Source organism: Megascapheus bottae, chromosome 8 (assembly GCF_031878675.1).
Source record: "Megascapheus bottae isolate mThoBot1 chromosome 8, mThoBot2.hap1, whole genome shotgun sequence".
Classification (NCBI taxonomy): domain Eukaryota; kingdom Metazoa; phylum Chordata; class Mammalia; order Rodentia; family Geomyidae; genus Megascapheus; species Megascapheus bottae.
Window position 1 is genome coordinate 34178821 of NC_143516.1, and position 26610 is coordinate 34205430.

Below are 26610 nucleotides of genomic sequence, written 5' to 3' on the forward strand. Positions count from 1 at the left end.
GATTTCTCCCATTGTTTCACACTGAAGCACCCCAGGAAACATTTTCTCTTTTCTTTTATTTGAAATCTTCCACATATTAGAACTTCTGTCTCATCAAGGAATGATTTTCAGTTTCCAGCACCTGGTTATTTCGAGGCATTTCCTCCGTGTGACTAAGCATGTCCATGGCGATGCATTTCTACCTGTAGTCATACGTAGGACAAGTGCTTAAGTGCTTGAGTCCCTTTTTGTTTCCCTGCCTTTCCTCAAATTGGGTGGCATGGGAGTGACTTTGCTCTTAAGACTCTCCATGTTCTTTAAACAAACTATTTGTCCTTCAAAAAGCCAGAGGCATCAAAAGTGGAAAGGTCCCCAAGCCAAGGAAAATCAGCAGTGGCTAGTTTGATATTACAAACTGTGTGCACTAGCAAAGGGAGTCTTGAAGTTGATCATTGTTAACTGACTATTCTCTTACTGTCTTCTGAAGACAGTTAGCATCTCCATACTTAGTCTCTTCTTCATGTAGTAAATCACCAGCTAACACTGCTTATTTGGAATTAGGACGTTATCCTGTCCCAGACCCTAGCCCCTTCCTGTTATCACTTTATATCCATCTCAAGGAAATGGACTTAGCATTTTCTGACTCAGCCCATGAACATGCACTTGGAATTGAGAACGACTACCATTCGAATCCCCACTTAAAATCTGCCAAAAAAACCCCCCAAATAAAACAAAACAAATTAAAAAATCAACTCTAAAGCTGTTCTCTGACTCTTATCTCCATCATTCTTGGGATATACTAGGCTCATACCAAACCAAAGATCACTAAACATCTTTCAATTTATCAAAGGAGGATCGTGTTCTTTTCTGTAAATGGAGTGTGATTTTCATACATTATATCTGCTCTGGACAGTCGGAGCTTTAGATCCCATGTTGCAAAAGGTCTGGAGATTCTGTCTTCTACATCTGGCAAATCTACCATTGCTACCCACAGTTTCCTTCTGTATCTTCAGTAAACTCTCCACTATACTCCAATACAGAATCTGTACTGTCATCCAGTTGGAAGATGCCATGTTCTCTCCAACATGAGCTTTCTCTCCTCTATTGACTAAATGTTACTAGCTCTGCCAGCCCTGGGGTATAGTTCTATTATTAAAAAAGTGGCACCTTTAATCTATTGTAGGAATATATTGCTTGCTGTGTTTCAGAACACATTATTAGAATAAGATTTTTTTCTTTTGACCATTTCCTTTGAGCAATATGACAGTAACAGCATGAGAGTAAGCAATCTTTATAAAGTTATCTCTACCTACCTGTACAAATAAATGCTTTTGCAACATTTTTATAGATCTTTTCAAGTCAACTTTATTGGAAACTAGGTATTTTAGGAAAATTGCTGCAATTATATTTAAATCTCGAATTTTAAGGAGCCATCAATGCTCATTTAATTTCAGAGCTTCCCAGTGAAATATAGTCCTTGGGTAGAATAGGCTAACTGTACAATCCTAAAGTATCATAAATGTGCTGTGCGTAACAGCTATGTCGCATTCCTAAGTCATACTCCAAGCCCAGCACAGAGATTCTGTGCCAGCAGCTTGGAAGGAAGCCAGAAATCTGCCTATTCATAGCATCTCTGAAGAGCTGAGGCAAAAGGTTTTGGAACTCTACCTAGAAAGACTTGGTCCAAGAGTATATGGATGACAGAAAAAAGCCAACAGGACCCTTGAGGAAGGGGGCTTAGAAAGGAGTGTGAAATTTTAAGGTTCATGTGATTATTATCATTTTAAGTAGTTGTACAAAGAAATTCCATTCAACAGCACCCAAGCCCAGAGTTCAAACTCCACAACTGACAGCAACAAAATATTCCATTCAAAAAGCGTTTTCTAAATACAATGTGTCTTAGTCAATGTCACTTCTTTGAATATTCTGACTCCTACCTTCCAACCCCACTTTCCTTTTCTTATTTTATTTTATTTTTTGTGGATCCTGGAACTTAAACTCTGGGCCTGGGCGCTGTCCCCGAATGCTTCAGCTCAAGGCTACCAACCTATCCCTGGAGCTAAGCCCCATTCCCGTTTTCTAGAGGTTAATTGGAGATAAGAGTCTCATGGAATTTTTAGTGCCAGGGCTGGTTTTGAACAGCAATCCTGAGATCTCAGCCTCCTTAGTAGATAGGATTACAGGCAAGAGCCACTATGCCTGGCCTCTCTAATCCTTTTAAGTACACAGTTGCTGGTGTTTATTTTGCTGATCTTTTATTTACACTTTCTAAGGTATTACACTGAGTGGTCCTCTGAATATTTCAGTGAATATCTTCCAAAGTATTTACATATGTATTTATAAACTATTTCTAGCCTACACATAGGAGAAAAACATGTAGCCTTTGTTTCTCTTTCTCTGGATCTGACAATTCACTTAACATAGTTTTTTCCATGTCCTTTTTTTTTTTTTTTTGCTAATGATGCCATAGTCTTTCTAATGGATGAGGAAACATTCATTGTGTATATAAACCGCATTTTCTTGATACATTTATCCATTGAGGAGCATCTGGGCTGATTCCATACCTGCCTATGATGAACAGTGCAGTAATGAACATAGTTGTGCTGGTGGCTTTAATGTTGCCTAGTTTGTAATCTTTTGGACAAATGCCCAGGGGTGAAATTGCTGGATCATAGGGTAATCCTATGCTTAGATTATTGAGGAACTTCCATACTACTTTTCAGAGGGACTGAAGGAGTTTTCATATCCGCCAACAATGTGGCAGGGGCAGGGTTCCTTTTTTACTGTATCCTCACCAGAACATTTTATTGCTTATATTGTAATGATTATTATAATTGGGGGGGTGAAGTATAGTCTCAGTGTTGGGTTTTTTTTTTTGCATTTCCTTTAGCTAGTGACATTTCTTCATGTGTCTAGTGCCCATTTTTACTCCTGAGAAGTCTATCTTTAGCTCATTAGTCTATTAATTAATTGGATGGTTGTTTTTTTTTCCAGTGCTCTGCATATCTGGGATAGTAGGCCATTATCTGATGATTACTTAGAAAAAGTATTCTGCTATTCTCTAGGTTGTCTTTTAGTTTTTTGTCTATGTCCTTTGCCATGCAGAAAATTTTTGGTTTTATGCAATTCTATTTATCAAGTCTTTTGATTTTTATTTTCTGTGTTTCTGATCGTTATTCAAAAAGTTCTTACCTGTGCCAAGGAATCTGATTGCTTCTCCTACTCATTCTTGTAATCATTTCATGGTTTCAGGTGTTATTCTGAAGTCTTTGATCCACTTTGAACGGATATTGGTTCAAGGTAATACATAGGGAACTAGTTTCCATTTTCTGCATGTGAATGACCAATTTTTCCCAGAACCATTTGTTGAAGAGACTGGTGTTCTTCCCACCCTATGATGTTTTTGCTCTCATGTGAAATATCTGATGTCTGTAGATATGTGGGTTTATTACCTCCCTTTATCAAGCTAAGGCTCTATTAGAACATAATGTAGCAGCATTTTGATATGGTCTCAAATGATTTGTGCATGCTGAAGAGGAGAATGATAGCTTCAAATGAAAAGGAGGTGGAAGTAAAATAACAAAATTTCCTAATTCTTATATTTTATCTATGTCCTTGCATATATATTTCTCTTATATATATAACTTCATTGGATACTCACAATTTGTCAGTGAGGAAGGTGACTGAATGTAACTTAATTATACTGATGATGAAATCAATCCTTTTTAGAGTATATTTCCCTAACTAATAAAATTTGTATCAAAATTTCATCTGATAGTTGGGTAAAATAATTTCTTTACCATCCATTCACCAGCTCAGCTAACTTTCCATTCACCTGTTTATTCATTCTTTCAACAAATCTTCATGAAAGACGTATGGTGTGTAGGAATAATGAAACCAATCAAATATATTTATTGAAATTTGATCACAGATATTACCAAGATAACAATTGCAGATTTACATAAACACGATGAAAGTATTATTTATGTTTATATTTAATTGTTCATAGGCACAATTAACTCTAAAATGTATGACAGAATGCCTTGGCAACAAATATATTTTGAAGTTTTGAATTTTGTGGTGGAATAGGTTCTGATTAAATAACTGAAATAGTAAGATGACTTGCAGAAGTAGTTACACATACCAAGGGGTGGTTCTTAATTTACTTCATGCTAGTCTTATTGAGTTTTTCTGTAAAAATAAACAACAGAAGAAATAAACAGTGTGATTAATGGCATAGAAGCAATGCTTTGTTTGATATCTATTTTATTATGGAGCAGTCTGAAAGTCTGGCATATTCAACTATTTTTACATGCTGATGTGTCATGATTATCAAGTGGAAGAGTTATTTCAGTAGTATATAACTATGAAAAATATATTTTATTGATTTTGCAAAGATAGAAAGCAAAGTGGTTTCAACGTTATAAAGGTACTAATTTGATGTCTGGGTTTGCTTACTATTTCTATATGTAGTTGGTATTTTTAATGTTCCAAATACTTTCATTCAAAGAAAGAAGGAAAATTATTTTTTTATAATTGTATTTTATTGTCAGGATGATGTACCTTACATTTGTAAGGTAGTGGGTACATTATTTCTTGAACACTGATACCCTTCCCATGCTTTTCTCCCAGTTTCCTTCCCCCACCCCATCCCAATCAAAAATAGGGACTAAGGTCCGAGACTTTGGCCTAGTGGTAGAGTGCTTGCCTAGCATGCATGAAGACCAGGGTTCAATTCCTTGGTACCACATACTTGGAAAAAGCCAGAAGTGGTGCTAAGGCTCCAGTGGTAGAGTTCTAGCCTTGAGAAAAATCCAAGGACAGTGCTGAGGCCCTGAGCTTAAGCCTAGGACTGGCAAAAAAAAATAGGGAATAAAATTAAAGTGAGAAAAAGGAAATTAAGCAACTGAGAGGAATGCAATTTCTACAAGATGTTATGATGCTCTATAATAAACATTTTGCTGATGCAATGATCTTGTTACTACATATCACTATCTTAAAATTTCATAGAACCATATGGATTTCATTTTTCATCAAAGGAAAGGCTATATATGAATATTATGAATCTAATTAAAGAAATTTAAATTAAATCTTAAATTCATGGTATAGATTGTTGAGACTGGGTACAGGTGAATGATTGTTATGTATTTAGTAAATACAAGGTAAAAATAATTTAAAAATGAATATGAGAGTCATCAATATTACATTGAAATTTCCTAACATACTGATATGATTCTGCCTTCTTTACCATGAGAATCATTAAACATATCACAGAAATCATTTAGGAAGATATTTGTCCCACAAGTAGTCCTGAGATTAGCTCAATTAGGTTGGATGAATATTTGAAAATGGGGGTTTAATCTTCCAACTTTGAAAATGTAAAATTTTCAATGTATTGCAAAGTCTTCATACAACTTTTGAATATAAGCATTTAAAATGTAGACTTTCCAATATATTATTTTTTTCTACAGGCACTGTGAGCTGAAATGTTTTCTGAGTGGAATAGCAATCTTTCTATCTCTACCCATACAAACATGTCAATAAATGTAACTTTTATTTTCTCTGTGCCATATTCATTCTGATTATAAAGTTCAATGCTATACATTTTTACTTTTTTTAAACTCTTAATAATATTTTAATTCTCAGGGACTGAAGACACATAAATCAGATCAGAGAAAGAGAGATAGAATTTCAACAGTTATAAATACATTTCTTGTTTACTGTGTTAGAGAAACCAAAACTAAATATAGATTTCAATGAATTTTTAAAGACATATCAGTATAACCAAATCATACTAAAGCTAGGAAGACTGCAGCAAAAAGGCAACAAACTATATTTAAGGATATTTTCTTGGTTATTATTTATTAAATTACACAGGCTTCTGTGTAATATTTGAAAACTATTATGCTTTATAATCATGTCCATAATATTTTTCTCCATTTTCAATTTTTAGTTGGACACTATTACATTTATATTTTTCATTTACTTTTTATTAACAGGGTAATGTATAGAGGGGTTACAGTTTGCCAGACAGTAGATGCATTACTTCATACTCATTGATACCCCTTCTTACATTTTTGCCCCAATTTCCCTCCCGCCCTCCCCTCCCAATCATCTTGCTTTCCCCCCTTCCCTTTCCTATTTCAAATAAACAAACAAACATATATACACTATACCAGGTAACAAAGTCAGGTACAGTAACAATAGGAGATTAACCAAAGGGCAACAAAAGAGAAGAGAAATAACATAGTACATTAAGGACAACAATCATGCAAGATAAAGCTCTTGTTTCCATATCCTAGAGATCCTTTCATTTAGTCTCATCCTATATGGACTTATATAACTAGGTTTTGTGCTATTGTAATCCTCTGTCCGGAGAGTCCTAGATATGTACTATTTATTATAAATGAGGGAAACCATTGAGCCTATGTTCTTTTGGGTCAGCCTTATTTCACTTCATATGATTTTTTCCAAGTCTTTCCATTTCCTTCCAAATAGGGCAATGTCATTCTTTCTGATGGGAGCATAGAATTCCATTCTAGCACAATGATGTTCATTGCAGCACTATTTACCATAGCAAAGGTATGGAGCCAACCCAGATGCCCCTCAGTAGATAATTGGATCAAGAAGATGTGGTATTTATATAACTTTTGAGTTTGATAATAAAATATATTTCAATTTTTCTCATTTTCTTTTATAAAAGTATTATTATATGATTTGTTATAAGCCATATATTATAGTAAAATGAGTCCTTCACATCACATAGTTTGAAAAGAATCGTTCTGGAATTTAAAGGATCCAAAGAAAACTACTGAATGTGGTAATTAAAAAATGAGCAAAAGTTACAAACAGGTTTATAGAAAAAAATCAAAATTTAAATATGCATATGGAGTTTAACTGAATAGAGGAATACAAATGGAAAAACTTGACGGTACACAAAGGATGGGATAATAATGATGAAATATGGAGGCATAATTAGAAAGCTAGACTATTCTGTTTGCAATGATATAAAGATATAGATATTCTGGAAAGCAATTTGTATTTCTTGGGAAAGTATAGTCTTGGCATATTATTGATCCAGCGAGTCTGTTTCTGGTAAGAATCACAAGAAAATGTCACTTTGATTCATAGGCATCTTTGTTAGTTGCTAGGTACTCTCTCTGACATTCTGCCCCCTTAGTGTTCAGCTCCTTTGGTCACTACACTGCCTTAACCCTCTCCACCAACCCCAAGAATCTGCCCTGTGTAGGATAGCAACCAAAATCAGCATAGTCATTTAAAACCCACCTGGATTTCTGAGATCTGGCACCACTCAGGACTGAGAAATAGCCCTTTCTGATTAACTGATTGAGTAAATAAGTTTATCTTTCCCCCCATAACTCAGTATTTCTCTTTTCTCTATATCCAACCTTGTACATATGTTTATGTTTGAGTACAATGAATATTATCTCATCATTAAGAACAAAACCATTATATCAAGGATTCTCAAAGTATTACCAAAGTCTCAGGAACCTAGCTGGACCTATAAAGGACATCCTGAATTTTTTATTCCTTGATTATCTCTTCTATTTATCATGCTTTCACTCCAGCCTCTGGTCTTAAATAAACATTTTCACAAAATCCTAGTTTTACATGATTTTTAACACATTATTCTATTTCTTCCTCTCTCTTTTTATGTTTTTATTGACTTCTGAATCCTAAGTGTTAATTCTGACAAAACATTACAATTCTCAAGCATTTTTGCTTAAATTATTAATATAAATAGAATAGTGATAACAGATAAACATATAAGTACAGAAGGGCATATCATAATATTATATAATCAATATAAATCAGGAATATACATGAAGCAAGGGACTGCAAATATCCATGTAAGCCTTATTATTCCTCATTCTGCTATGCAAATTCAAGATCTTCTTAGTTGTCTATGAAGTCATATGCATTCTATCTATTCACAATTATATTCTTTCACTAGTATTTTTTCATATATAGATTACAACACACAAAAAGGATTAGCACTCTTTTATGGCTTATCTGTACCCTAAGATTCTGACTCTGTGATTGCTATGGATCAGTTAATAAGCATTGGAATTAAGTTTGGTTATAAGAACAAACAACTCTATGACACAACTGCTGCAGTGACTCTTTCCTAAGTCACTGGAGACTATATAGCAAGTAATTGGAGAAAAAGGTGAAGAAAGTCAAGTGAACATTAGAGTTCAGGTTTCCAAAAAATTATTGTTGAGTTTTTATTTTTGTGGGGAAAGGGTTTCTTAAATTTATTTTAGAACTGCACATCAGGGAAAATGACCAGATTCATCCCTTCTTGACTTCTTTGTTCAATACTTGCATGCTTTCCTTTCTTTGTTTCAATGTGATTTTGAATTTTTATGTAAGTCCATGAAATGGGGTTGCTTAGTTTATAAGAACACACTTATATGGAACGAAACAATTTCAATGTTCTGTACCAGTTGTCTGTATACCATCACACAAAACGCACACATAGATTAAGTAATGTTTATTGGGTTTACCTTTTTAATAAAGGCAAACTGGTTCTATTCATTTTAACTCTGCTCTTCTTCACTTACTTTGTTTTTATTTTCAAAAAGTGGCCGTGTTTTCCCTAAGTGGACTGTGCTAACACATCCATGTGAAGAAACAAGACATATCTTGGTGATGGAAAGGTCTATTCTTATCCTAGTCTATTGGGAAATACCCTCTGACCTGTCACTCTTCTCTGTAAAACTGAGACTAATTTAAAGATAAATTGTCCAGAGCTACTGTGAGGCAGAAGCAAAGATAAAGTTAATGGGAATGTGATTCGATTTATAAGACTCTGATTTACGCACAACTTTTCAGTACACATTTATATCATCAAATGAGAACCATCTGTACTAAAGGGAACAGCAAATTTCTTGTGCTTTCATTATAAAAAGAAATCAAATTGTGAAGAAAGACAAGATATATAGGCAATTACTCAATATCAACATGGCTGACATGCTCAACTATAGAAGTTTAGAAAAAAATAATTAAATTCCTTGAGCCATAACTCATTCTCCCTTTAATCTCAGGACTATGAAAAGGAATAGACTAGCTACTGGTATATGGTGAAGTAAGACAAGGCTTTTGTGACTGGAAGTGCCATGATATACTTTGATGAGTTTGGAGAAGAGCAGTGCTGGTGAGTATTGCATCTTACTATTTATTTGATAATAGACTCTTTAGCAAAGACTTGTATTGTTCACTGTGTTCACTAAGCAGCCCTGTGATTTCCAGATCTCCTCCAGTTTACAGCAATGATGTGATTTTTTAGCCAAGAAGTTAGAATGGAATTGAATTCTGGACAAAGACTTTCAGGAGTAAATGTCAGTTTCCCACTCTCTTTCTCTGCAATAGGAAACATCAAAATGGGATCTCACGTGCCAGAATGTCTAAAAGTATGTTTGCCAGAACCCTTCATTGACCTGCACAATCCTGTAGATGAAAGTGAAGAACACCTTTTTGATTTTTTTGAGAGTTTGTTACTAATGCACAAATGGATAAACAGATGTCTATTGATTACTATGATCTCACAGATGTTAAGGCTTTATATTATTGCATTCCTATTATCATCTTTTCAAGTATTTTGCTTTACCTATGTTCCTTCTTTTTCTTTTTCCGTGTCCTATAGTTCATTTTAATATTTCACTTTTTAGTAATAGGAATATATTGAAGAGATAGCTTGTATAAGCTTAAGCGTTCATTTCTCTTTATCTTAAAGCCTTTGATTCAGGCATTGTTTAGTAAGATTACACTTAAAAATATCTATAAAATATAATGTGCCTCTTACTGAAAGTATACAACTTCTATCAGTAATTTTTCCTCAATTGATGTGCTATTTCTGAGCAGAGAAGTATTTTCACTTCCTTCAATTCATAAGTTCTAGAACTGATACTGAATTTATATTCAAAAGCTTGAAAAGATTTGACAGTTCACAAACAGGAACTGTGATGTTAACTTCAATCTAAGTGAAAGAATATATTGTCATGCTAAATGTATATTTCAAATGTTCTGGTAAGCATCCATTCTGCTCAGACATAAATTTTTATTCTGATCATGACAGAGCTTAGAATATATAAAGTAATTTTAAATACAAAATAGAACATAAATTCAAGGCTTTTACACAACAGTTTCAAGTACAGACACAATGTACACGTATCTGTTAATGCTGGATTGCAAATTGTCCATCTAATTCATTAACAAATAGTGAAATCCACAGAATTTTAAGGTTCAAATGTATTGTCCTGGAATGATTATCAGGGTTTTATATGGAATGATTTTCTTTTTAATTCTAAAAAATAGAAGATTTTAGTTTCACTGTACTAATTCAAAGAAAACTTATATGCTATAGTAACTTCCTGGAATCCCTTGACTAAAAACAGCTCATGAATGAAGACTGCTCTCAGTCTCTAACCATTAGCAAGTCAGTATTGTGTTAAGATGTCATGGTTAATACTATAATACTTTGTACATTATATCATTGTTTTTATTTTAGTATTTCCACTTTTACAAGAACACTGAGGAAGAGAAATGTGAGAAACTATACTGAAGTCACAGAACAGTCATAGTGCTGTGGTCTGAATCCAAATCATGCTTAAAAAGAAATTACTTTGATGCCCATTTGTTGAAGTTGATAAAACATGTGTGTGCAAACACTTGTTGCAGCAAAAGATCTTATGCAAATGGCAAACAGGACAATAATATAGTGCTCATTCAAATTTATTTACGTAGTGATCAGATTTAGAAAAATACTATAGAACTTCCAGACAATAATTTTAAAACTATAAATGTCATATGCCATATTTAAATTGTTTATATGGAAAAATATGTGTTGTTTATTTGAAATTCATACACTTCCAAATCCTCTGTATTCTGTTGGATAACCATATTTTCTATAGGCTATTCATTTGTGCTTTTCTATTCATGAATATCAGCAATCTTTGAAACATAATTCTTTTCATATTTTTGGAATAAAGGTACCATGAAAGTCTATAGTACTTAGGGTACTTAAAGGTTCTTTTGCCTCATTCTTTAGAAGCAATGTAGCCTCATTTCTATTTAGAACACATAAGTATCTATTCTCATGCAGCACAAAGTCCTGTATTTATTGGGACTTCAAACACATAGACTTGAAAGGTAATGTAAACCTCCTTGATGTCTGAACCATAACAGAAATTGTGAAATTCACCTTTCATAATAGGACTATGATCTTGTAGCCATCACTGTGAATTTTTTGTCAATCAGATTCTGGGAACATCTCTTAGTCTTAATTTACCATGTAAATATTAACTACCTTCATTGTACATTCATTCCTTCATCCCTAACAAATTACAAAGCAGCATGAATAAGAAAACAGTTTGAAAATTTGATTAAAATGGTAAATTATCATTTTTTGGCATTTTTCTTTAAATAATCTCTTTTCTCTATTTATGAGTTCTTCCTTTTTCAAGGTGGGAGAGAGAGCATTAATTTCTGCATCACAGGCAATGATGAAATTATGCTGGTTAAAGGAACATTAAGTAAAATTGGAGAGCTGTAGTTTTTGGTTGTTTTTTTTTGCTTGGTCTTGTGACTTGAACTCTGGGCCTGGCCACTGTCCCTGAGCTCTTCAGCTCAAGGCTACTATCCTAACCCTGGGCCTGGGCATTGACCCTGAGCTCCTCAGCTCAAGGCTACTGCCCTATCCCTTAAGCCATAGTACCACTTCCGGTTTTCTAGTAGTTAGCTGGAGATAAGAGTCTCTTGTTCTTTAGTGCCGGTGCTGGCTTTGAACCATGATCTTCAGATCTCAACTTCCTAAGTAGCTAGGGTTACAGGCATGAGTTACCATGCCTGGTCTGTAGTTGTTTTTAGAAACAGACTTTTAAACAGACTTTCATCTTGCTCAGCTGTTTTTTTAAAATCAATTGACCAGCCCTGAGGTAAGAATGACTCAATTCTATTTTTCATTACTTCTCTTATCTTTCTTCTGAAAGCTCCTTGCTAAAATATGAACATAAATTTTAATGTTTTCCATCCTCAGTAGAAAAGGGTTAAATTTATTTCTTGTAATGATACAAAATGGTAAAAAATATTATGTGGTATAGATGAAATTTTGTATTAATAAATGTATATAAAGAGAAGCGAGAAGAAACAAAAAGTTCACTAAAAATATAGAAATGGAAACAATCCCGGTGAGTCGTGTCTTGTTCCATCCAACATTATCAAAACATCTTGAGGCACAGGAAGACTAATGGCATTCTTCACAGGTACCTGGTATAGGATAGTCATAAATTTCACATCTTTAGTCACCTCTTTTTTGGAGGGGTGGATACACTTTGAAATGGACTAAAGAGAATTCAGATTCAAGGAAAATATCTGACAAAAAGATTTCTTTTCTAAAATAAAGATCAGCATGAGAGGTATTTAATTACATATATATTAATTTGTATATTAAACATTATATTTTATCTGTACATTTTATGTGTTTCCTTACAGTCATAATCACTAAATTTGTTAATGGTGCCGGCTGGCTGATTTCAAAGGAAAAAGTCCATAGAATAGTGTTTGAAAACACTTCAGTATGCATAGGAAGGAATTCCTCTTAAAAATAGTGTTCAGTCATCTCCTACTTTACTGTCTTCACTCATTCGAGAGTAGTTATTCATTCTAGAGCAAGGAAGACTATACATATTGGTCTATATCGATATCTTTATCCTCTCTCTACCTAGATTTTTGTCATAACACAATGTAGACTTCAAGCTATTGAAGTGCTCTAACTTTTGGGAATGAGCATAGTAATTCATGCTAGTTATTACTAAATGGAATGAACTTTCCTACTTGTACAACTCAGTTAGTGAGCTTCATCGTAGCACTCCAGAGAATGACAGAATTCAGGATATTCAATTCCAGATGCACGGACTCAGAGTAATCTTTTTGAGTCAGAGTACATTGGTGCCTGGGGAAACATCACATGAAATCATGTGCACTGAGTAGCTTTTACAGAGCTCATTATCAAATGGGAACATTAGGCAGGAATCTGGCAGAGAAAATGTAATCAGGATTTATAATTGAGAACAGAATTTATAAACTTGATTATAATTGTAGGGTTTCTAGGCCCTTTTCCAAATATCAGCCACATGCACTGCAAATATAAAACAAAAACTTGTAAATTAAGAATTCATTATGATTTCTGCAGCACTTACGGAAACTTTGACAGGTTTAATCTCAGAGTGAAAAAAAAAGATTTTTATCCTTCTGAAGAAAGTGACTAAAATGTATTTCTGGTAGATCTAGTCTAGATGTCCTTTAAAATAATGGATAAAACTCAACTCCTCCACCTAAAAGTCAGTGCTTTCTGCTAGACTGTGAAGACAGCCATCTTTGGTTTCATGAATCTTTGAGGGAAAGTCTCAGAGTAAAAGTTTGCATCTTTTTACAGGCACCACTCAACCTAGTAAAATAAAAGTGGCTTCTTCTCCCTCTTTCATTTATTGCTGATTCTCTCGGGAGTTTGAAAGTGGACAATAGCATCCCAGGACTGCTAGATTGACAGCCAGGCTGAGTGGCTACTAACTGTAGTAGCAGCAACAACTTGAATTCAGATGACTTGATGTGCAAGGATCAATGTTCTTTATACCTAGCAACAAGATGAGACATAAGTGCAATATATGAGGGTTTTGTATTATTATTATTTTTTTAATTTTCTTTTCGGTGCCACTCTTGGGGCTTGAACTCAGGGCCTGGACACTATTCCTGAGCATTTGTTTTTTGCTCAAGTCTGTTCTATCATTTGAGCTACAGCTCCACTTCTGGCTTTTTTGGTGATGGACTTTACTGCCAGGGCTGGCGTAACTGCCATCCTCATGTTTCAGCCTCCGGTGTAGCTTGGATTATAGGTGTGATCCACTGGTGCCCAGCATCAGTGCTTTCTTTTAATTTAGTCTGCAATGGGTAGAAAATCTGGCTGTGTTATTTTCTAGCTATTGGAACATGAATATTGCTATGCTTAAGACTGTTCATCTATAAAGTGGGATCAACAAAGCCATCTTTTAATGACTATCAAATAGTTTGAAATTAACATGTGAAATGGATATTCCTGTCCCATAGTAGATGTTCAAATAGCAAGAACGGTTTACATTTTATTACTGGAAAGTACTTTGCTGACTTTTTGTCATATATACATACATATGCACATCTTCATTTAAATAATATTCTAATTGTTTTCTAACTATACATTCCTGTGTGGGGGGGTGCACATGCATATTCAGGCATGCATACACTTGATTGTTAAGAAGATATGCAAAGGCAAGAACACATGAAGTTAAACCAGAAAGGATAAGGTAGTGCATTGACTGTGGCTAGAGTATCTGAATGAGAGCTGGGCGGTTAAAAGACAGAGAACCTACCTGAGAGGAATCCTAGTTCCTTCACTATCAGCTGGGTATGATCCTCTGGTAACATACATCTGTGCTAGAAATGTGAGTGATCACTTATTAATTAGGTATTCACATTGAACTACAACCCACAACAGTGAATGAAGTAGGACACTCATTGTAGTGTAATTGACGGCATGAATCTAAGTAAATCCTCGTGGGAAATTAACAATATATCAGCACCCTCTTGCAAACACAAATCTGTATTTATGAATGAAAAGTAGTACTCTTTTTTCTGATAGTACTGGAGACTATACTCAAGGCATGGGCATGTTAGACAAGTACTGTACCACAGAGCCACACCTTTAACACCTATGTGCAGTGTTCATTTAGCTTCTTGCTTTCTGTCCGGGTGTATGCCTGGACCACGATTTGTCTATTTTAGATTTCCCATGATAGCTTGGAAGACAGGCATGCACCATCACACACAGGTTCATTCTATTGAAATGGAATTTCAGGAACTTTTCAGCCTAATCTTGTCTTGAATCAGTCCTCTATGCGCATTGGTTGATGATGGGTGCATTACCAACACACATACCTCCTTATTGAGCTAGGGTCCCTTGTGTATTCCCAGGCCTGGCCTCAAATTGTGATCCTAGAATTAGAGATATGATTTAAAGCCTGTCTTACATAGACTAAATACTAGAATAGGATAATTATTTGGAAGAGTTCTGGTTGCTCCTGCTGCTGCCTGGAGGGGATACACAACAGGAATCCCTGTCCAGGGCTGCAGGAGCTTTGATCACAGCTGGAAGATACTATCAGGGACAGTGTTGTGGGTTTTTCTGTCTGTTATGGTTTCCTGATAAGATTCTCTTTTGACTAAGCAGAGAAATTTTCAAGATGTATTAATTTTTCACTCGATCATCTTTGCTACTAAAATCTTTGTGTTTAATTATATAAGACATACTTTGATATTCACTATATCTCCCTCTAAATTTCTAGGGTTTTAATGATATATTTTAACACAGACATGGAATACATGTATTTATAATAATTTATTAGTTGCATGGATGTGCAGATGACAAGAATGATATAAATCGCCCTGGAGCTTTGCTTATCTCTGTTGGAACCTGTGAGGAACCTATCTTGAGCCCTTTCTGAAAAGTTCAAATATTTAATCACAAAAACAGGTAGGTGTGTGTGTGTGTGTGTGTGTGTGTGTGTGTGTGTGTAGGTATAAGCATGGATATATGTGTGTATATTTTATTATCTTCAACTAGTTGTACAAAGGAAACGTTGGAAATATCATTTGACTATAAATGCATTTATTTATCTGCTTTTGATTCTATTCTATAGGGATATGTGTTTATTTCTATGCTGGCACCTTTCTGCTTTGATTCTTATTCTATTTTGAATGCCACTAGGGTGATGGATTTTGTTCTTTTTGCTCAACTTTGCTTTGACTCTTCAGGGTTTTTCTGTGTGGATTAACTTCATCTATTGATCTCTGTCCCCCTCTCCTCATTTTTCAAAGATTCCTATGACTTCTTTATGCATATATAGATAATATTTCAATACCAATCATCCTTCATCACTTTCCTTCCTACATTCTGTTAATCTTCTCAGATCTGTAATTACAGTAACTATATATGTATTTGCATACATACATATATATGTATATATAGCTTATATCACACAACACATATAATCTTAAAGTTTATATTACTCAACATAATGTTTTCTAGTTCTATCCACTTCGTTGCAAATGACATAATTTCCTTTTTATTTATGATTATGTAATATTGAATGGAATATAGGCTTCTTGACCTTCATTCTACTAAGGTGATCAATTATATTTTCATGTGTGTATGGGTTGAGTTATTATTCATCCCTGGTAGAAATCTCAGTTGATCATAGTGAATCATCGCCAACAATTTTTAAATTTTTCCTTTTCTCTCCCATCCATCGCCCATGCTTACAACTCCTCCCCAAAGTTTTCTAGCTTTTATTAGTGATTATCTGTTTCTCCCATCGTTGTCATTTCTACATTTAGTAGATGTTCTTCATGGAGAGTGCAGAAAGAGAAAAGAATTGAAGCTGCCTTTGTTTGACTTATGGGAAGGCAAGTTATTTGCTTTTATTTTTAAAATTTCATATTTAACAATGCAAATCCAATAACTGACAAGAGTGATATAAATTACCCTGGAGCTATGATTGTCTCTGTTGGAACCTTTAGGGTATATATGCAACCTCTAGGATAGATAGGCAAAGTTTATGAGCAGAGAGTCATGGTATTTCTAATTTAGTTAGGTTGTGGTTAAAATTGTGACTTTCGACAGAGATTAATGAACAAGACATTTTTTATTAGTAATTATAATAAGGTGAATGAAGAAGAGGAAGGAAAAAGAATTTGGTAGGGAGAGAATGACGTCCAATTAGACCCTGTAGTTGCAGTAGTCAGTCCTATGGGGAGCTGTGGAGATGGCTAAGATAGATTTTTGGAGCATTTTTTCAGAACGGATGAAAGACCAGGGTGTTTGTAATCCCACATTCATAGGTGAATGAAAATTACTGCTGGAAGGAGATAAAACTTTGAGCAAGGCAATTTCCTCAGCAAAGGCAATATTTAAAAAGATCTGATGACTTAAGACCATCTTGAGTCAACATTCTCCATAGCTATGGGCAAACTTCTGTGCTGAGGAGGGATCTAGGTAGTGCATCAGCTAATACATTGTAGACAATTCCATTTGTCTGCCAGGGATATGTCTGAGACATGTTATAACTACCACTTACAAAGGATCTCATGGAGCCCTCTAGAAAAATCAGACTTCATTTCTACTTGTCAAAGAACTGTTGTAGAATAAGAGAGGCAACCTGAAAGCTAGAAGCAGGAAAGAGAGTCCTAGAAACTTGGGTTTGGACTGAAGCCCATGGACTTACTTGTCACTAAGAAACATCACTTGGAGTTGGGTAGGTTAGAGAAGGTAGAAGACAATGTTCATATGGAAGACGTTTCCTTCATGGCCTTTCTCAGATAGGTTTCTACGGTAATCTATCATTAACTACAATCAACCACATATTAGTTGATTCAAATGGAGATTTCTTTTTTCCATATATTTTTATTGTAATTAATAGAATGGTTACATTATAGTCACCGGATAGAAGGTGCATTACTTCACATTGATACCCTTTCTCATGTCTTGGTCCCCAATTCCCTCCCCCCACCCCCATCCCCATCTTGTTTTCCTCCCTTCCGTATTGGATTTCAAATAACCAATCACACATATATATAATATATCAGAAGACAAGGTGAAATACTGTAACAATATGAAATAACCAAGGGATAGCAAAAGAGATGAGAGATAACATAGTACATTAAGGACAACAATCACTCATTATATGGCTTTTGTTTCTACATCCTGGAGGTCCTTTCATTTAGCTTCATACTATAAGGCCTTATGTATCTAGGTTTTGCTCTATTGTAAATCTCTGCTAGGAGAGCCCAAGGTTTCTACTGATTATGACAAATGAGGGAAACCATTGAACCTATGTTGCTTTGAGTCTAGGTTACTTCACTTCAAATGAGGATTTTTGTACTAGGTGAAAAGATGGGTCTGACAATTCTGAAAAATAAACATATCTGTCTCTTCCCCAAGCTCACAACTGAAAGTATGTTTGTGGTTTTGAGTGACATTCATGTTCAGAAAATGTTTTGCTCATACTCTGTGTGAAAGAATTCTAATTAGTTCTTATAGAACTATTAAAACAGATGCCCTAAATGATAGCTTTGTTGATTGACTCCCTTATTCACTTATGACTTAGAAGGGCACCTAAACTCAGTAAATACTTATACCAACTGACCATATTCCAGGCTGAGATTAGATGTTCATCTGTTTCTGTAATTACTGAAGAAGTTAATAAATCAAGAGATATTGTAGAGTGTTTCCATGGTCTTTCTATTCTGTGTTTGTTTCTGACCTGGGAATTTAGAATTATTTTGCTGACTAGGTCCTATAGCTTCCTACTCAAGAGACACACCCATGTTGGAGATGAATACCACATCAGAGCAGACATGCCTCTGTGTATACAATTTAACCAGGAGCAAAGTAGCTTTCCTTAAAGACCATCTGCATATTTTAAGAGCAGAGGGAGCTTGTATAGTTGAAGCCTCCAGATTCTAATTCAATTAGGTGCCAGACTGAAGGGAGCTGTAATTGGAATCTAATCAGGCCATCAATATTGTTAAGAATTGTAATCAGTCAGAGCAGCCACATCAGCCATGGGAATGCTCAGTGTCTGGGCTTAACCTTTATTTAAAAAGAACACAAACATGTTCAGCAGCACATAAAAGAGAAAGCTCTGTGTTGTGAAGGTGGAACACGGGGAGAAGGAAATACTGCAGATACAAAATGGAAATAAATATAAATTATATTGGCAAGAAGAGCTAAGTGTAATGTGTGTGTCTGTGTGTGCATGTGCACACGTGCATGCACGAACATATACATACATGCCGCAGGAACTTCTGGTCCTAGAGTGATGATCATATAATGGCTCTATCACATTTAGACAGGGTACTGGTAGTTCTGCAGATAGACTGTAGGCATATGATCACAGCTTAGAAAAAAGTTCCCTCTTTTAAAAAGATGTGTCTTCCTTGAAAGGTTTCTTCCCAGGAAAGTAAAATGAATTTAGGGACCCATGTCTTCCAGTTGGTATGACACTTATTAAGACTAACTTGGAACAACCACCCCATTAAAAGGAGGACTAAAACTTAAAAGAGAGACTTGGGCCTATAGGCACATTAAGAAATGTTTGACATCTCTGGCCATAAACTAAATGCATATCAAACCAACTTTGAGATTCAACCTCATTCCAGTTACAATGGCCATGATCAAGAAATCCAATAACAACAGATGCTGGTGGGGATGTGGCCAGGAGGAATCACTACTACACTGTTGGTAGAAGTGTAAACTCATTCAACAACTATGGAAAGTAGTATGGAGGTTCTTCAAAAGACTAAACATAGAACTCCCCTATGACCTAGCAATCCCACTCCTGAGTATTTACCCAAATGTACAGAATAAAAGGGCCCACCAAAGCTATAAACACAATCATGTTCATTGCAGCATTATTTACCATAGCTAAGATATGAAACCAACCCACATATCACTCAGTAGATGAATGGATCAAGAAAATATGGTATTTATATACAATAGAATTCTATGCTGCCATCAGAAAGAATGACATCCTCTCATTCTTAATGAAATGAAAAAACTTGGAAAAAATCATATTGCATGAAGTAAGCCAAACTCAAAGAAACATAGGCTCCATGGTTTCCCTCATTTGTGATAATTAGTATACACCTTAGGATTTTTCTAGCAGAGGATCACAAGAGCTCAATGTTTATATGCATATGTCCATATACAGTGATACTAAATGAAATGAACTTCAGGATATGGAAACAGGGGGGTTATCTTTGTGGTTGTTTTTCATGTATTATGTGAAGTTATTTCTTTTCTCATTTTTTTCATTCATAGGATATCCACTGCTGTTGCTGTATCTGACTTTGGTACCTGGTGTATTATACATACTTTATTTATTAGGGAAGGGAAGAGGAAAAACAAGAAGATGGACAAAATACAAAGGTTTAACCAAATGTAATTGCTATACTCACAGGACAATCTGTTGGGAGGGGCTTGGAGGAGGGAAAGTGGGAGAAAAACATGGGAAGGGCAAATAATGTCTGAGAATTAATGTACTCACTACCTTCCAAATGTAACTGTAACCTCTTTACACATACTACTGACAATAATTTATTTTAAAAAAGATTGCCTTTCACCTTATCTCTATTCTTGCTGACTATGTATATACTATGATATATAACACATACATTATGTATACTATATTATACCATACAATATATAATATGATATCCATCCCACTACATAGTATATTGCTTATATTTATATTGTATATATTTGTATACCTAAATAGCTTGTTTATACCTATTCTTGAAAAAGTTTCATTACTGTTTACTCATTTTTTGCTAGAAAATGAAAAGCTAGGATATTCAGAAGTAGTTTTCATGACATATTCTTCCTGAATACAGTGTTTCCTATCCTGAAGTGTAGGGGGTGAGAGTATTAATCATACACTTAAACAGTTTTTAATGGATGATTCTAGTTTGGTTTGGAAACAGATGTCTTCTTAGAAAGCTTGCTTAATGCTTTAAAATTGTATTCATCACTATTTTGATCTCTGTGTTTTATGTAAGACCTTTGCTTTGCCAAACCAGTTTTGCCAACCGTAGTACTTTTCAAGCAATATAACTTTCACAACAGAGAATTCAGTTCTTGAACTTATGCAGAGGAATTTAGGATATGGGGGGGGCAGATGTACAACTGATGACAGAGCTTTAGAACGGCATGCATTAAATGGGATTGGCAGTCGACCCCTATCTCTCCTTTTTTTTTTCTTCCAATTCTGGGGCTTGAGCTCAGGGCTTGAGCACTGTCCTTGGGCTTTTCAAGGCTAGAGCTCTACCACTTGAGCCACAGCATATCTTCCAGCTTTTTCTATGTATGTGATACCAAGGAATCAAAACTGGGTCTTCATGCATGATAGGCAATCATTCTACCATTAGGCCAAACTCCTACTTCTCTTCTTTGAATCTTCCTAAATCTATCAATTGGCTCATATATTACAATATAAAGTAATTAGAGAAGAAAAAATGGATATGTGAGTTTACCGAGACCCAACAAACTGGCAAAAGCATGATCCAAATAAAATGTCAAATAACTTGAAAAAGAAAAGGCCTTAACACTTGTTTTCTGGAAGAACCATGAAACTTCTCCCTTCATCCCTCCTGAAGCCCTCAGAACCATCTCCTTGGAGGGAAAAAGGCCTTTTCTATAAAGCTTTCCCCTTTGCAATGCAATTAAGTCAAGATAGATGCAAGGGCGTTTGTACAGGGCATGCTCGTATGTACATGTTACATGAGGAACAGATGGAGAGACTGGTTTTCACCAGAGAGGCCCAGCAGTGTGATTGCAATTCTAAAATCTTTGTAAAATATCCAAAGCAAAAGATAGTTTGATCTTAGCAAAAGTTTGTATTGATCATTGCCAAATCTTTATACAACCTTTTCACTTTGCATTTTAAGAGGATTTTCATGTGAATTTCTGCATAGATTTTTAAGGACTCTGGTATTTTTCTAAGTGGTCAAGTTCAAACCCAACTCCAGAACACTGGGATATTAGAGAAGATAGCAAAGTTGTGTGCAGCATGGTCAGGTTAGAAGAATGGGTTGCATTTATCTTTCTTCCCTGGGCGGCCTGACTTCACAATACCAATGGGGCGGGGCAGGGCAGGGTCTGGGATGGAGGATGGGGGGGAGAAGAGAGAGAATGCTAGATAATATTTCAAGAAAATTGACCACATCGGCTTATTGCCCTAAAAGATTCTTTTTGGCTTTTTTGCTCTTTTATTGGGCTGCTTTGGTTATTATTTATTGAATTTCTTTTTGGCAATTCTCAGTTATCCATTCTGTGCTTTTGTTCACATTTTATATGAATATGGCTGGTACTGTACCATGTTCAAAGAAAATGGCAATTTATTTTTACCCAAGTAATGAATATAAATTCCAAAGCAAATAAATTGGTATAATTATCTGAAAAGTCAGGAATATAAAAAAAAGTTGAACCTTGGGAACTATCTGCGACATAGAAGGTTTCATATTATACAGTCATTTTTAATGTGAGCATCACTTTGGAAATGAATTTATCTGGGAGAATATGGAATTTACATGCTTTTACAATCTTTTAGTATCTGACATTAGTGTATAGGAAAAGCTATAGCTTCATCCACTTAAGGAAAGGGCAAGAAAGGAAACTTTAATCAGTATAATGTGAGTCATGTTAGGAATTCAATATTATTCTTATTAGTTTTGTGTTCAAGAAGATTTACCTAATGGCCTCTTAGAATTAAAAATTACTGGACAAATATTATCTGATCTTTCTTTTTTTCTTTTTTTCCCCTCATGTCAGCATTTGTAGTCAAATGAAAGAAATTAATCCATGTTGCAATTCTGGCAATGCTGTCAGTTTCCTATGTTGTTTCCTCTGAGAATCTGGTGTATCACAATTCCTACGTTTTTATATTGCTTGTGACCTTGAAATGAGTTTTAAGTGTCAGTGCTTAGAATTTACAGGCCATCAGCTAGGAACCATGGAAGTGTACTTCTTTATTGCTTCTTCAATTTCCACATTTTCTACTAGAGTAGACATGCTTACTTAAAAATCTGTTTTGCTAAAGGACGCGCAGCCATTTCCATCTGTGGTAATCCAAGCATTTTTCAAATGTTCACTGATGATGTAAATTGGTGGGATATTAAATTTCAACACAGAGATGATATGTAAAACTGATTTTTATTACTTTGCACATTTAACCTTGAGAGTATTGTGTCACTTCACCATCCATTTTACTTGACATGCTTTGGTAGATTTCCTCAGTGAGTGAGAATTTTCATACACTTGAAGTCAGCAGATATAAGCAAGACTCCTGATAACATAGTTTTTCTTTCACATCAGGAATAAAACACGGAAAGGTACTGTATGATTAATTACTGTGTAACAATTTTGATTAATGTGTTTGGTTAGAACAAATCATTAAATTTAAAATATAGTCAAGAATTTTTCTTTTTTCTCGACTATAGAAAAATTGTGCTAGGCATATGATATCCATTGTGTTTGGAACTATTTTCACTTGAAAATTGAAAATGTCAATTATAAACAAATTATAGACATGTATGGAAAACTCTTTGGTACAAAAGACTCATATCTATTATATTTTCTTAGAAAATTAAATTCTGGAGTATTTCTATTAAGGCAAGAATAGGTATTATACAGTACACACATCTTCAGTGTAAGTCTTAAAGGTTTCCCTGTTTGGCTAGTACTCTACCACATGAGTAAACCTCCAGTACAGCTTCTTGCTGGTTATTTGGGAGATGAAGTCTTTTGGATTTTTCTGAATCAGGCTAGCTTTAAATTACAATCATCTGGACCCCAGGTTCCTGCATAGCTATGATTATAGATCTGAATCAGTAGTGCCCAGCAAGTTACAAATGTAATATATTTTCACAATTCTATCTAATGTTGTTTCTTATTTGCATGGACCTCCATACAGAAAGGTTTACATTTTCTTGGGATACTTCTAACTTTGCCTCCATATCTTTTACCTTTCTCTCATTGAGGCATCACTCTTTGTTCATTTCTACTACCCACTGAAAGAATTCCTTCACTTAAATTTCTAGATCTCTAGTTAGGTCTCAATCTATGTGAAATCTGTTTTTATCCTCCATCTATGCATCTTATTTTAGTCATCACAATTTGAGTTTTCGAGTAATCTGTTGTTAGTGTATTTTTAAAAGATTTTCTCACTCTTTTGGATATTTTGGAAACTGTTAGTTTTTCTTGTCTTAATATTTCATTTTCTGTCTTAATACTTGATAATGACTTCAGTTTTCTATTTAAGATTTGTTTTCTGATTCATAATTTTTCCTTTACATTTTTATTAGTTCATTATAAATTAGCTAGAAGCGCTTTTATTCTCTGTCTCCCTATCTCTCTCCCTCTCTATTGTCCACTTTATTGGCATCCTGTTGCATAATTCCCAGCTTTGAAGCTATTTGCATGATTGTATCCTCAGGGCAGAAACAGGAGTCAAGGTCTCTGTTCTTCAACTAATTACCTGGTAAATTGCCCCTTGACCATTCCTTTATTCCTCTGAACAGTCCCTTTGCTTTAATCATACATGAAGCTCTTCTTGGTTCCTATTATCACTAGTCATTTTTAGGAGATCCTCTTATTTTCCTATTTGGCTTTGCTACTTCTTTGTTTCTTTGGTTTTCTTCTCTTGCTGTCATCTGCTTTATATTTTCTTCAAAGTTGCCTATTGAAAATAAATTCAGAACATTCCCACAAAGTTTAAGTATAGCTGGATATTTGTATTTGTGCAGTATCATTTGGATGGCATTTGGAGTTCAAGAATTTCTTCAGTTTCTTTAGCAGATGGGAATCAAATAAACTTTATGTGTAATTTCCAATATTTAATAACCCTGTAGATAACATATCCAAGTTTTCTTTTTAAAATTAATTAATTAATTAATTTTTTTTGCCAGTCCTGGGCACTGTCCTTGCACTTTCTCAAGGCTAGAGCTCTACCACTTGAGTCACAGCACCACTTCTGGAATTTTCTGTGTATGTGGTAACAAGAAATCGAACCCAGGGCTTTGGGTATTCCAGGCAAGCACTCTACTTCTAGGGCACGCTCCCAGCACATATCCAAGTTTTCACACTAGGCAAGTGTAAAAGTCTGACTGATCTTGAGATCAATATCTGTTTAGTATTCTTACTGTATTTTAAAATAGTAGGAAATAAATACTCAAAGTATCAGGTCAATATGGTTTTCATTTAGGATTTAAATATTGTCTTCTCATTTCAGTAGCTTTGTATTTAATACCAGGCTTACATTGGAAAAATGTGTAATTGCAGATAATGTATCTGTCAGCATGAGTGGATTAATGTATTCAACAGTGGTTTGATCATTAAAGAGAAAATAGTAATTTGAAACTCCACATTTCATTCTTTAACTCAATCCCAATTTCTCATTTTTATATTAATGTAACCAGCTCATTTCCCATTTAATACAAATTAAAAATTAACTTCATCTTTGAATAAAGGAAGGACAGGGAAAGAGCACTATTTGCTGTGATTTTTTATGCAAGTTTTGTGTTTAATAGTCTGATGTTAGACTATTGGAAATAAGGCTTACTAATGTGCAAGTACTAGATATGCACAGTGTTGTTTATCTGGTATAATACTTTTTTCACTAATATCATTTGATTTTCAAATTTTGAGCCCCTCACAGGGCTAACACCTAAGCATCACAGTTTGAATCCAGCCCAGGTAGGAAAGTTTGTGAGACTCTTATCTCCAGATAAACTACTCCCAGCCTCCCAAAAAGAGCCAGAAGTAGAGTTGTGGTTCAAGTGGTAGAGTGCTAGCATTGAGTAAAGAAATATCAAAGACGGTGTCTAAGCCCTGAGTTCAAGCTTTAGTACTGAAAAAAAAGAAAAAAAAAGTGCCAGGTGTTACTGGTTCATGCCTGTAAATCCTAGCTACTCAGGAGACCGAGATCTGAGGATTTTGGTTCAAAGCCATACTAGGCACGAAAGTCCATGGGATTTTTAGTGCAAATTAAACACTAAACATTCTAGAAGTAGAGCTGTGGCTCAAGTGGTAGAGTGTTAGCATTGGGCAAACTAGGTCAGGGACAATGCCCAAGCTCTGAGTTCAGGCGCTAGGAACAATCCATGCTATATATATGCACATATATAATATATATAAATTTATTATATCTTATATAATATGTATAAATTTATATTATGTAATATATATGGCAATTGGAATGTTGATTTGTAGTTTAAGGGTTGAAAATAATTCAGTTTTCTTTTGCCAGTCCTGGCTTTGAATTCAGAGCCTGAGCACTGTCCTTGGGCTTTTGCACCACTTCCCAATTTATGTACGTGGTACTGAGGAATTGAACTTAGGTCTTCATGAATGCTAGGCAAGTGCTCTACTACTAGGCCAAACTCCTGGCCCCCTTGGTAGTTTTTTTTTTTTTTTTTGAGGTCATGGAGCTTGAACTCAGCCTGGGGGCTGTCCTTGAGCTCTTCAGCTCAAGGCTACCACCCTACCCTTCAGCCAATCCCCACTTCCTGTTTTCTGGTGGTTAATTGGAGATAAGAGTCGTTTTGTGCTGGGGCTGGCTTTGAACCTTGATCCTCAGATCACAGCCTCCTGAGTAGCTAGGATTACGGGAATACTACATATTAGTATTAAAATTTTATTGGTCAAAGTACTGATTTAATAAAAAAACATGATGCTGATTAACTTACTTTAATATGAGTCAAAAAAAAATCCTGAAGTACACATGTTTTGCATCAAGGAAGCAGAAGTCTGCTTGCAGAAGGGACATGGACGACAGCAGGAGACGTCATTGTAGGGACTGGAGCACTGTTATACTGTTATAGTGTTCACCAGGATCAGTTTCTGGTGATCATCAACAATGGTGAAAGTTGCAGCTGGGAATGATATTGGCCGATGAATCATAGAACACAAGGGATTCTGACGATTTTCTTATGGTAACCTTGGACTCTGATTCAAATCTTCTT